Source organism: Lissotriton helveticus, chromosome 11, assembly GCF_964261635.1.
Source record: "Lissotriton helveticus chromosome 11, aLisHel1.1, whole genome shotgun sequence".
Classification (NCBI taxonomy): Eukaryota; Metazoa; Chordata; class Amphibia; order Caudata; family Salamandridae; genus Lissotriton; species Lissotriton helveticus.
Window position 1 is genome coordinate 140556428 of NC_136072.1, and position 13442 is coordinate 140569869.

The following is a 13442-nucleotide window of genomic DNA, read 5'->3' on the forward strand; positions in this document are numbered from 1 at the left end:
ATCAGACACATAAACATCTGATCATAATAGGTTGGGATATATCTTCTTATATATATATATAAAAAGAACACCCCAGGACGCCAGTCATTTACTTTGTACCGAAGGTACATAAGGACAGAGACAAGCCTCCAGGCAGACCAATTATTGCAGCATGCGATGGCCCCCTGGAGAACTTGTCCAAATACATAGACTACTTCCTGCAAGAACATGTGCGACGATTAGGATCATACGTGAGAGACACGGGAGATTTTTTATTGAAAATTGGAAAGGTTGAATGGCAAGAGGGCTACCATCTAATAACTCTCGATGTCTCCTCGCTATATACTTGTATCAAGAATCCAGATGGATTAAGGGCGGTAGAATATTTCCTTGCCAAAAGGCCCATTGAATACACACAGCACAACAAAATGCTTATGGACATGTTAACCTTTTGCTTAGAGCACAACTTTTTTCTTTTCAATAAACAAATGTTTCGTCAGGTACAGGGAGTAGCCATGGGGGCCAGCTTCTCCCCTAGTTACGCCTGTCTCTTTATGGGATGGTGGGAGGAGCTGGTCCTCAAAAAGCAATATCACAACATATGCAGGGACAACATAGTATCCTGGCTAAGATACATTGATGACTTGATAATAGTTTGGAAGGGTACATTGGAAGAAGCGGATGCGTTTGTAAGATGCATAAATGAAAACAATGTAAACCTAAAATTCACGTCACATATCAGTAGTCATCGGGCATCCTTCCTTGACGTACAAGTTAATATTGACAAAGCACGGATTAACACAACCCTATACAGAAAAGAAACTGCTGGCAATACGTTGCTACATGCAACAAGTGCACACCTGATACACCTCATACAGAGCATCCCCTATGGGGAGATGCTCAGGCTGCGTAGAATATGCAGTGATGAGGGGGAACTATATAAACACCAGCAAGAAAGCAAGATATGGTTCCTAGACCGTGGTTATAGTGCCAATACCATTGAATAGCTATTAAAAAATCTAAATTGCAGTCAAGGGCAGACCTACTTAAGGCTGTAGCTACCATTCAAGACAATGAGAAGGGAAATACGGAGACACTAGTAGATATGCCCTGACTCATAATCACCTATAGCCGACGGCATAGGGAATTGCGTAAAATTATACAACGCCATGGGCACATAATAAAAGATGACCCGGTAATAGGCACAAGTCTCCCCCAACACCCTGCAATTACACACAGGAGGGCCACATCCATGGCCGACATCCTAGTAAAAAGCAGCCCAGAATACAAAGACAACACGGGATGGTCATTGGCCCGAAAGGGTTTCTATAAATGTCCGAGTTGCAAAGCCTGCTCACATGGTGTCAACAAAACCACCTACATGACAGCTTTTGGTTAAAAACCCCAGACAATTAGATACCATCTTACCTGCAGAAGTGAATACGTGGTATATGTCCTACAGTGCAGCTGTAATCTACTGTACGTAGGAAGCACAAAATTACCTGGCCACAAAAGAGTGCTGCAACACGTTAGGGCGATCAATAACAATGACCAAAGTTACCCCATAGCACAACACTTCCAGGAAACCCACGGGGGCAATCCAAAGGACTTGAGATATTTTCTCATAGACACCGTCCCTATACAGAGAAGAGGTGGGGATAGGGAGGCCCTACTCAGATGGTTAGAAACTCACTATATATTAATATTTGATACCAAGCAACCAAACTGATTAAATATGAGTGAGGATCTATACACGTATTTGGACTAACTGTGCCACAACTAGGGCTTTCAACTTTGAAGATTAAGACACAGGAAAGGGAGTCATGGGTCAGTTATGAAATAACAACTACAATACGTCACCCTTCAATCAACTATATCTGTTCCTAACATTTAGCTGCTATTTACATCTAGTATAATCATGAAACTAACTGTTACATACCATAAAATGGCATTTTTATACATTGTAAAGTCTTATTTATGAATGTACAAATAAGTTTTTTATAACAAACCTTTTTAAGAAGATATTTTTAAGAAGATATATATATATATATTTTTTTTTTGATTATAAACTTTTATTGTCACTTGTACGCATATACACAGCAGTGTGCCTACAACCATATTAGGCCGGTAGCGATACACAGACAGTAATACATTGGGATCTTCATCAGTTATGAGCAAAGAGAAACTAATCAGGAGCATCCAGCAGTAAAATAATAAAGCATTAGTCCGATTATGACAGGTCTAATCGCGAGGTAATCTGCATGTGGGCGATTGTCAATGGCGGTACAGTTCGTGGGATAGTACAAATTTGTATCAGGGTCAATACATTATTGGGCAGGGGAGTACAGGTGCAATCTAATATATGGCCTATCAGAGTCTCCTGAAAGTAGCGGTATTGCAGACTCGACTTAAAGCAGCTTAACTAAGAATCGGGGCAAGATATCATTACATTTTACAAGTTCTATTAGGCCCGGACCCGCATATCAGTCGCTCCTGCATATTCGTATAGTCACACAGATAAAAAACAGTGGTCGGGCAGTAATCCCCGCAACTAAGAGGCCAACAAAAGCATGGACATCTAGCATTCCATCCCCTCTGCCCCATTCCAAACTATAGCATATGTGTCTAAACCAGCGCAGCTATTAGGGGTTCGTCGACAGTGTCAGTACCCTCCACCCCTTGCGTTGCATTTAAGAGAAGGTATGTCTGCAGAGGGCCCCAGATATCAGCCGGCCTAGAGTTGAGAGGCAGCAGTTCCAAGAATATTCCGTACTGTTTCTGACAGTATAACATGTCCTGCAACCAATCTTTGAATTTAGGAGCCCGACCCCGACCCCACCTACATGCCAGATATCTCCTTGCCAATAACAGTGCAACATTAGTATACTTTCGAACCGTCCGCGCTATCTGTGTGGTGTATCCCAGTAGGAACAACAGTGGGTCTAAGTCCAACGCAACCCCTATCATAAGGGAGACACCCTCACAGATATGCGACCAATACTCCTGTACTCGTGGACAGTTCCACGCCAAATGGAGGAAGTCTGCCCCTTCCTGTCCACATCGCTCGCACCTATCCGAGTCAGCCAAGCCGAATCTAACCTTCCTAACAGGCGTGTAGTACAACCTATGGAGGAACTTGTAATGTATAATTTTAAAGCGACAGCTAGACATCACTGCACCCGACAAATCACAACAATACTCCCATTGTTCCTCTGTAATCTCCCTGCCAAGATCCAACGACCAATGCGCTCTAGCCGCACTCTCCACAACCGGCAGTTCTCTCCGTAGGCACTTATATATATTGGACACCAGATGTGCACCATCAGTGCTATTCAGCACAACTGTAAGTGCGGCTACACTGGGGGGTTCACAAGGATATTCAGGCAATAAGGCTCTCAGGCCCTCTCGCAGCCGTAGATAATAGTATAGTTCTAAGGGGTTAGGTGCGTATTCTCCCCAAAAAAATTCTCGAGACCGGAATATCCCCTCATGGAATAGATCACCCCATGTCTGAATTTTCAACCGGCGACACATTTGTTGGAATCCTACCTCTTGAAGGAGCGCCACTTGTGGATGATAAGATAGTGGCAGTCGAGCTGTATACAGTAACGGGGTCTGCAACCGTCTCCCTATTCTATGCCATGCGTCCAATGTACAAGTCACTGTATTAGAGTGCATATCCAGTTCCGATGTGGGGGCATGAACCACTCCAACCAGCGGCAGTGGGTGAGCTATCCAGTCTTCCGCCGCAACCTGCGGCATGAAGGCAGTCGGCTTCATCCAATAATACAGGTAGTGCGCCTGAGCACTCAAGTAATACACTTCGAAGTCGGGCACGTCGAAACCTCCCGCACTATAAGTTTGTGTCATGACCGCCCATCGGAGTCGCGCCTGCTTGCCCCCCCATACCAGTCGTATAAGTTCAGAACGCAATGTTTTGAAGAAGAATGCGCCCGGGTGATAAGGAATATTGAGGAATAGATAGAGGAAACGCGGCAAGACCACCATTTTTATGAGGGAAACTCTCGCCGCCATGGACAAGGGCAGTTTGATCCAGCGAGTCACTGAATCCGCCAGTTTAGTGATAGACACTCCATAGTTCATTCGCAACGTATCTCCCTTATCTCTCGATATTTGTATCCCCAGGTAGCGCAGCTCTGAGGCGCACCACTCCAGAGGGTACTCGAGCGGAAATTCCGACACAGCTTGTGTTAGAGGGAAGAGTTGGGACTTACCCCAGTTAATAGAGACGCCAGAGAGGCCTCCAAAGGCAACAAACTCCCGCAGCAGTGCATTCAAGTTGGAACGGGGGTCTTTGACGTACAGTGTGACTTCGTCAGCATATAGTGAGATGGAGAGTTGGCGTTGATGGCAATTAAAGGCGCTGGCCTTGTGGAGCTGTCGAATGCGACAGGCTAGCGGCTCTATCGCTACAGCGAAGAGTAATGGGGAGAGGGGACATCCCTGACGGGTACCCCTCGTTATTGCAAAAGGATCAGTTAGCCGACCGTTCGCAAGCACTCTCGCCATTGGAGCCGTGTATAGCAACCGTACCCAATTTACAAAGATCGGGGGAAACCCCATCCTCTGCAAACCGTGAATAGGAACGCCCATTCTACAGAATCGAAGGCTTTCGATGCGTCTAAAAAAACTGCAGCGAGGGGGATCTCAGGGCTAACCGTCTGAATCAGGGAGAAAACAGTACGGAGGTTGTGCGAGGTTGATCTCGTAGGGACAAATCCTGACTGATCAGGCAATATGAGTGTGGTCATGAGTAAGGAAAGTCTCGTTGCGAGCACCTTGGCTAGAATTTTGGCATCGCAGTTCAATAGCGACAATGGGCGATACGAGTCACAGTGTTTAGCATTTTTTCCCGGCTTTAGTAAAGACGTGATGACAACCTCTCTCATGGACCTCGGGAGTACACCCACTTCCAAGGCATCCTCAAACACCTCCCGTAACACTGGTGCCATGACATCTACATAACATTTATAAAATTCTGCGGGAAGGCCATCATGACCCGGCGCCTTCCCGTTGCTCAAGGACATAATGGCATCTCGCACCTCATCTAACTCAAGCAGTGCTCCCAGAAACTGTCTATGGGCGTCGCTTATCCAGCAGAGCGCGATATCCCCCAGGTAGCTGTCCAGGTCAAAGTCCCCAATCGCCCGTGATGTATAAAGTTGTTCATAGTGTGTTTGGAGAGTGTTCAGTATTCCAACTGAGTCTCTGTATACCTCCCCGTCCGCTGTAGTCAGTTCTAAGATAGTATTCGAGCCTCGCGCCACACGAACCGCCATGGAAAGTGCTCTGCCCGGTCTCCCTCCCTCATTGTAAGTGCGGGCCTTCCAGTGCTTCCCTTTGAACTGTACCTCCCTCTGCGCCTCCGCCTCATATTCCGACAATTTAGCCCTGAATTCTCGCTGCACCTCTCCTTCAGCCCCCTGCACCATGCTTTCCTCCAGTGTCCGCAGGTCTTCCTCCAGCCTGTGGAGCGTGCGCTGTATGTCTCTCAGCACCCCGGAGCTCTTAGCAATGCACCATCCCCTCACCGTAACCTTGAAAGCCTCCCAAATTGTTTGAACACTATCCACAGTATCTTTGTTCCGGGGAAAAAAACTCTTCTATATCGTTTCTGAGTTCTTCACTGAAAACAGTATCTACCAGAATGTTAGGGTGTAATCGCCAAGGCGGGCGCGGTTTATCAAACCCGGGCATATCTAAAGTCATCAGAACTGGGCAATGGTCAGAATGTGTTCTGGGCAGATGTTGAGAATTCAGGACATTTGGTGCTAGATTCATAGACACAAAGATGTAATCGATTCTGGCCCATGTGCCAGTGTATGATGTGAAGTGTGTGCCATCTAGCAGATCAGGGTGTAGGTGTCTCCAACTATCAACCAACCCCTCCTCTTCTACTATCCCCGGAAGGGAATCTCTCGCCCTGGTATGGTATGTCGAGCAACTGTCCGCTCTGTCCAATCTCGGGTTTAGAGCAACATTGAAGTCTCCACCCCATATCAGATAATTAGATCCCACATCCATTACAACTCCCCAGAGCACCGTGAAAAAATGGGGATCATCAATATTAGGTGCATAACAATTGGCAATGGTAATCGTCTCCCCACCCAATCTCCCCCATACAATCACATATCTCCCCTCCTTATCAACATGCTGACCCTGTAGTGTGAACGGGAGCGCCCGGTGTATAAGAATGGCAGTACCCCTGGCGTATGAGGAGTAATTTGAAAAAACCCTCACACCTGCCCATCTCTTGCCGAATGCAGAAGCAGCTAACGGGGGGTTGTGAGTTTCTTGTAGCATAACCACCTGTACGTTATGTCTATCCCAATACGCCAACAGCTGTCTGCGCTTTCGTGCATCCTTTAGCCCACGCACATTCCATGATATAAAAGTACATTTGTTAACATCCCCTGCACCCGTAATTGTCAGTTTTGCCCTGCTTTAAGAAAGTACGATGCATCATCCATATCATCAGTATTTTGCAATCATTCGTCCCCCTTTCAGCACTCCAGTATACCGCTATGTCTGTTTGCTTGTGTATAGCACACTCAACCAACTCATGTAACTCCCAGGCATTCCCCCATTCCCCCCCACCTCCCACAGAAGCGTCCCCAACTCGCCAGTTTCTCCATCCACCCTCCCCCACCCCAAGTCTCTCAACAACCAAGGGTGAAAACATACCCTACAACAACAGTAACCGCATGGGTAATACCCGCTAGGTAGCATTCCAGGTGGCGACACATCACCCCCTCTTCTCCTCCAGCTCCCAATGGCGGAGCTCACCCAGCTAGAGGGAGAGAGGGGGATACCTGGCGATAAGAATCTAAATCAGCTTTCCTCGGGCCAGATCCCCAGCCCACCTTTACTTAAGGAGAAAGAGAGGACAGCGACCACTGCTACCGCCATGGATCAGTCCACAAACCAGTACTCACATACAGGAACCAAATCGATATCAAAAGTCTCAAAAGCCACGTAGTCACTGTTCCCCATCCTCCATATGGTCGTTTCTGCGATCAGGCTCAGCAACCCCGTCTCCATTCTGGGTGCGCCGTGCGTTTAAAATGTTTGATGAAGTCCTCTACTTGTTGCGGTTTCGTAAAGAACTTTTGGCGTCCCTGATAAGTGATCCGCAGTCGAGCCGGATATAGCAATGCGTAGTCCACTTGGAGATTGCGAAGTTTTGCTTTAACATCTAAAAACTTGCGCCGCTCCTCCTGCACCATGGGCGTAAAATCAGGATATATTGTAAAATTGTTGCCATCAAAGGTGAGTGTTTTGGAGGTTCGAGCCGCCCGCAATGCAGTGTCCCTGTTTCTATAATTTAGCAGACGGGCTATGATAGGTCTCGGTTTCACGCCCGGCTTGGGTACCGGTCCCAGGGATCTGTGCGCCCTCTCTACTATAAACTGGGGCGAGAACGCTTCCGGGCCTACTGCAGCCAACAGAAGTTTTTCCACATATTCCTCCATTTTACCCACGTTGGTGGATTCCGGAACTCCTACTATGCGTATGTTATTACGCCTCCAAATCTTCGTTTTTCGCCGCTATAGTGCGCAGTAGGTCATCCATCCGTGTAAGTCGCGTCATATGCTGTCCTGAGGGGTCCTCGACATCCGAAACCCGCTGTTCCACCTCCTTCAACCTCCCCTCGTGAACATCCAGTTTGTGGACTACAGCATCCATCCGGGACGACATCCTGTCCACCTTGTCCGCGATGGTCGCGAAGCCCTGGCGCATCTCACGAAGGATTTCCTGGACATCCGAGGAGGTGGTCGCCTGGCCATCGGCGGCGCTACTAGCCTCAGTCTGCTGTTGTTGCTCCGGGCTGGTACGAGTCGTCTTTTTTGTGGCGTCAAATGTGAGTTTCGGTTGTCGTGCATCTGGCCGACCCATCTTCGCCACCGGGCAGGTCGATGCCACACTGTACGTGACAATCCGAGCAACAGGTCAACCTCGTAAGGGCTGGCACGTAGGTCAGTGTGGCCGCGGTACCCCCACCGCTGAACCGGGCGCCACCTGGGATCAGTGATTGAGCAGGGTGGGAGCGTGCGGCAAAAGCAGGTTACTGAGGAGACCTCTGGTCAAGGTTAGCCTCTCAGACGAAGGCCCGATACCGTTCCAGCGGTCCCACAACACTACTGTCCCACCGTACACCAGCAATGAGCAGTAAGTAGAGGTAGCAAACTTCCCAGGTCCAATGTGTGTTAGGCAGTAGCACAGATCAGTTAGCGGCCACAATCAGTCCTTCCTATCAGGTCACATGCAGGTGGTGTAAGCTCTCCAGTATGTAGGGTGCATGCCATACACTATAGAGTACGCGAGCCTGCGGGATCACAACACCTTCGCACTCGCCTAATTCACCGCAGCAGCTGCGTCCTCAAAAGCGGCACAAATGTAGCTCCCCCCAGGTGTATGGTAAACCAGGTGTGTGTTATCGCAAATCCCGCCGCCTGCAGTCCTCACCTCGGGGTAGGTACAATACTAGGACCATACAGGGGGGGAGCGGGGGGGGGGTCCGTGCAGTAGCAGATGATATATACGGCTCCTCAGCAACACCTGCAGATCTGGCCGCTCTCCGTCGTGTCCCGCTCCGCGCACCTCGCCTGCGTCAGGACGGGCCCTCCAGCCAGCAGTCGGTAGCCCCCACCAGGGTCCGGTGTCGGCGCTTGATCAAGCGCGCCCGGTACAGTCCGCCCTGGGCTGAAGGCCGGTCAGGTAGGATCCTCCGGTGGCTCCGCAGGCAGTGCAAAAACCCTGCTCCCAAGATGGCCGCCACCCTCGTTGGGTTCCAGTGGGGCAGCGGTAGCGTTCGGCTGCAAGTACGCCGTTCAGGGTGTCACAATGACAGCGGGCAATCAGCGCATGAGCGGGGCTTGGCTGCACAAGACCTAGGCAGGTATCAGCGCACGGTGTATTCTACCGCCGCGAGGAAGGAGTATAAAGACTGTACTCCTCAGCCGCCATTCCGCAGTCCGCAGAAGAATTCATGCCTTTCAAGGCCTAGTCACCGCCTCCAAAGCCTCGGACTCGCGTCTCCCGGCAGGCCGTCCAGCAGCTCAGTGTCCTCCAGCAGTCAGGGTCGCTGGAAACGTGAGAGCCTCCCCCGGCCGCAGGCAGCAAGCAATCCTCTCCAAACTTGGACCGGAGTCGCCGTATAGCCCCCACAGCAGATGGGAGCAATTTCGGCCCGATTAATCGTCGATATGAGGATAATGTCAGGATTTAGATCGCCAGGATGTGGGAGCCTCACGAGAAGGCGTCCATTCACAAGTGCGCCACCTAGCGCCCCTTTTAAGAAGATATTTTTAAGATGGTTTTTAAGAGGGTATTTTTGATGGTTTTTAACATATTTTTGAATGAATGAATTATTGCCATATCAAGACTTAAGAATGGAGTAATTTATTGTGGGAAACATTCATGGTAAGAACAGTCACAACACCAACATCTAAATAGCCCACTAATAAACTGTCTCTCAAAAACAAATGTGAGGATATAAAACTTGGAATTTTTGAAAAGCTTGCCACAAATGACATAAAATAACTTAGAGAGAAATGGCGTCACATATTGACATTTTACACTTCACTTATGCACTTTTTCAAAATAAACACTAGGGTATGTTAAATGAGAGGGATTCTGGGGACACACATAGTATAAGAATATTTACATATATTTAAGCATCCTGGAAAAGACTCTGTTCATAAATATAGGTAAATATGCCATATAACTAAAATATTGTTTAAATATATGCTAGTTGGGTAGAAATATTATATTCATACTTGACAAGTATACTACGAGCAAAGTGATACAATGAAATAATGCATCAGACAATTATCATTGCGTTTTTCCGTAACGGCATTTAAGCAAATATAATGTAATTACAAATGCATTTCATGTATACTTTATCTGCATTTTATTTGTATTTCACTAGTATACAATAACGGTTATTAAAAATTTTAAAACTGTTGAACAGAGATAATAGGAAAATTATAAGTATTTTTTCTATGTTTAATAATGCACAGTCACTTTAAATAGAGGTGTGTCTCACGACATTGTTGTCATGTGATCAAGGCAGGGATCTGCCGAAACGCGTCATGATGGCTGGTGGCACTCGCAAAATAAATTAAATCAGCACGAAATTGGGTCTACCTCGTCTTATTACAAGTCCATGGTGAAGTTGTAGCTGAGGCGAGCTTTTGAAGCATATATATATATATATATATGTATATATATATATATATATATATATCCACCAACAAAGTGTGGCCTAATGAGGAGACTCCACACAACAGCAGGTTCACGCCTTTTATTTGAAGAACCACAGTTCGGCAAAATAGCAGCTGCACCCCAGATTCGCAGCCCAACGCGTTTCGAGCACTCCTGTGCTCTTGATCACGGGCAGAAGCAGGCAGACAAAGCGGCAGTGAAAGGGAGCCCTTGATAAGTAATTCAAGTCCCGCCCATGTGGGCGTTTGCCAACAGGCATGCTGGTACTTGATGTTCCCTTAAAAAATGAAAACCCAGTGGTTGCCGTTATTGTCCACAAAATAAACGCAAAGTGTTACCCCAGTGGGTTAGGTGGAAACTGCACATATCACCAAGCTGCATGTAGTGCTTCGTTCAAACTGGCCCATCTGTTTCACGGTGTCAGCAACATTCCAACACCCGATCCGCATCGCTCGCGGCAGGGCGTCTCCGCGACCTAGGCCAGGCCGCTAAACATCCACCAACAAAGTTTGGCCTAATGAGGAGACTCCACACAACAGCAGGTTCACGCCTTTTATTTGAAGAACCACAGTTCGGCAAAATAGCAGCTGCACCCCAGATTCGCAGCCCAACGCGTTTCGAGCACTCCTGTGCTCTTGATCACGGGCAGAAGCAGGCAGACAAAGCGGCAGTGAAAGGGAGCCCTTGATAAGTAATTCAAGTCCCGCCCATGTGGGCGTTTGCCAACAGGCATGCTGGTACTTGATGTTCCCTTAAAAAAGGAAAACCCAGTGGTTGCCGTTATTGTCCACAAAATAAACGCAAAGTGTTACCCCAGTGGGTTAGGTGGAAACTGCACATATCACCAAGCTGCATGTAGTGCTTCGTTAAAACTGGCCCATCTGTTTCACGGTGTCAGAAACATTCCAACACCCGATCCGCATCGCTCGCAGCAGGGCGTCTCCGCGACCTAGGCCAGGCCGCTAAACATCCACCAACAAAGTTTGGCCTAATGAGGAGACTCCACACAACAGCAGGTTCACGCCTTTTATTTGAAGAACCACAGTTCGGCAAAATAGCAGCTGCACCCCAGATTCGCAGCCCAACGCGCTTCGAGCACTCCTGTGCTCTTGATCACGGGCAGAAGCAGGCAGACAAAGCGGCAGTGAAAGGGAGCCCTTGATAAGTAATTCAAGTCCCGCCCATGTGGGCGTTTGCCAACAGGCATGCTGGTACTTGATGTTCCCTTAAAAAATGAAAACCCAGTGGTTGCCGTTATTGTCCACAAAATAAACGCAAAGTGTTACCCCAGTGGGTTCGGTGGAAACTGCACATATCACCAAGCTGCATGTAGTGCTTCGTTCAAACTGGCCCATCTGTTTCACGGTGTCAGCAACATTCCAACACCCGATCCGCATCGCTCGCGGCAGGGCGTCTCCGCGACCTAGGCCAGGCCGCTAAACATCCACCAACAAAGTTTGGCCTAATGAGGAGACTCCACACAACAGCAAGTTCACGCCTTTTATTTGAAGAACCACAGTTCGGCAAAATAGCAGCTGCACCCCAGATTCGCAGCCCAACGCGTTTCGAGCACTCCTGTGCTCTTGATCACGGGCAGAAGCAGGCAGACAAAGCGGCAGTGAAAGGGAGCCCTTGAAAAGTAATTCAAGTCCCGCCCATGTGGGCGTTTGCCAACAGGCATGCTGGTACTTGATGTTCCCTTAAAAAATGAAAACCCAGTGGTTGCCGTTATTGTCCACAAAATAAACGCAAAGTGTTACCCCAGTGGGTTAGGTGGAAACTGCACATATCACCAAGCTGCATGTAGTGCTTCGTTCAAACTGGCCCATCTGTTTCACGGTGTCAGAAACATTCCAACACCCGATCCGCATCGCTCGCAGCAGGGCGTCTCCGCGACCTAGGCCAGGCCGCTAAACATCCACCAACAAAGTTTGGCCTAATGAGGAGACTCCACACAACAGCAGGTTCACGCCTTTTATTTGAAGAACCACAGTTCGGCAAAATAGCAGCTGCACCCCAGATTCGCAGCCCAACGCGCTTCGAGCACTCCTGTGCTCTTGATCACGGGCAGAAGCAGGGAGACAAAGCGGCAGTGAAAGGGAGCCCTTGATAAGTAATTCAAGTCCCGCCCATGTGGGCGTTTGCCAACAGGCATGCTGGTACTTGATGTTCCCTTAAAAAATGAAAACCCAGTGGTTGCCGTTATTGTCCACAAAATAAACGCAAAGTGTTACCCCAGTGGGTTAGGTGGAAACTGCACATATCACCAAGCTGCATGTAGTGCTTCGTTCAAACTGGCCCATCTGTTTCACGGTGTCAGCAACATTCCAACACCCGATCCGCATCGCTCGCGGCAGGGCATCTCCGCGACCTAGGCCAGGCCGCTAAACATCCACCAACAAAGTTTGGCCTAATGAGGAGACTCCACCCAACAGCAGGTTCACGCCTTTTATTTGAAGAACCACAGTTCGGCAAAATAGCAGCTGCACCCCAGATTCGCAGCCCAACGCATTTCGAGCACTCCTGTGCTCTTGATCACGGGCAGAAGCAGGCAGACAAAGCGGCAGTGAAAGGGAGCCCTTGATAAGTAATTCAAGTCCCGCCCATGTGGGCGTTTGCCAACAGGCATGCTGGTACTTGATGTTCCCTTAAAAAATGAAAACCCAGTGGTTGCCGTTATTGTCCACAAAATAAACGCAAAGTGTTACCCCAGTGGGTTAGGTGGAAACTGCACATATCACCAAGCTGCATGTAGTGCTTCGTTCAAACTGGCCCATCTGTTTCACGGTGTCAGCAACATTCCAACACCCGATCCGCATCGCTCGCGGCAGGGCGTCTCCGCGACCTAGGCCAGGCCGCTAAACATCCACCAACAAAGTTTGGCCTAATGAGGAGACTCCACACAACAGCAGGTTCACGCCTTTTATTTGAAGAACCACAGTTCGGCAAAATAGCAGCTGCACCCCAGATTCGCAGCCCAACGCATTTCGAGCACTCCTGTGCTCTTGATCACGGGCAGAAGCAGGCAGACAAAGCGGCAGTGAAAGGGAGCCCTTGATAAGTAATTCAAGTCCCGCCCATGTGGGCGTTTGCCAACAGGCATGCTGGTACTTGATGTTCCCTTAAAAAATGAAAACCCAGTGGTTGCCGTTATTGTCCACAAAATAAACGCAAAGTGTTACCCCAGTGGGTTAGGTGGAAACTGCACATATCAC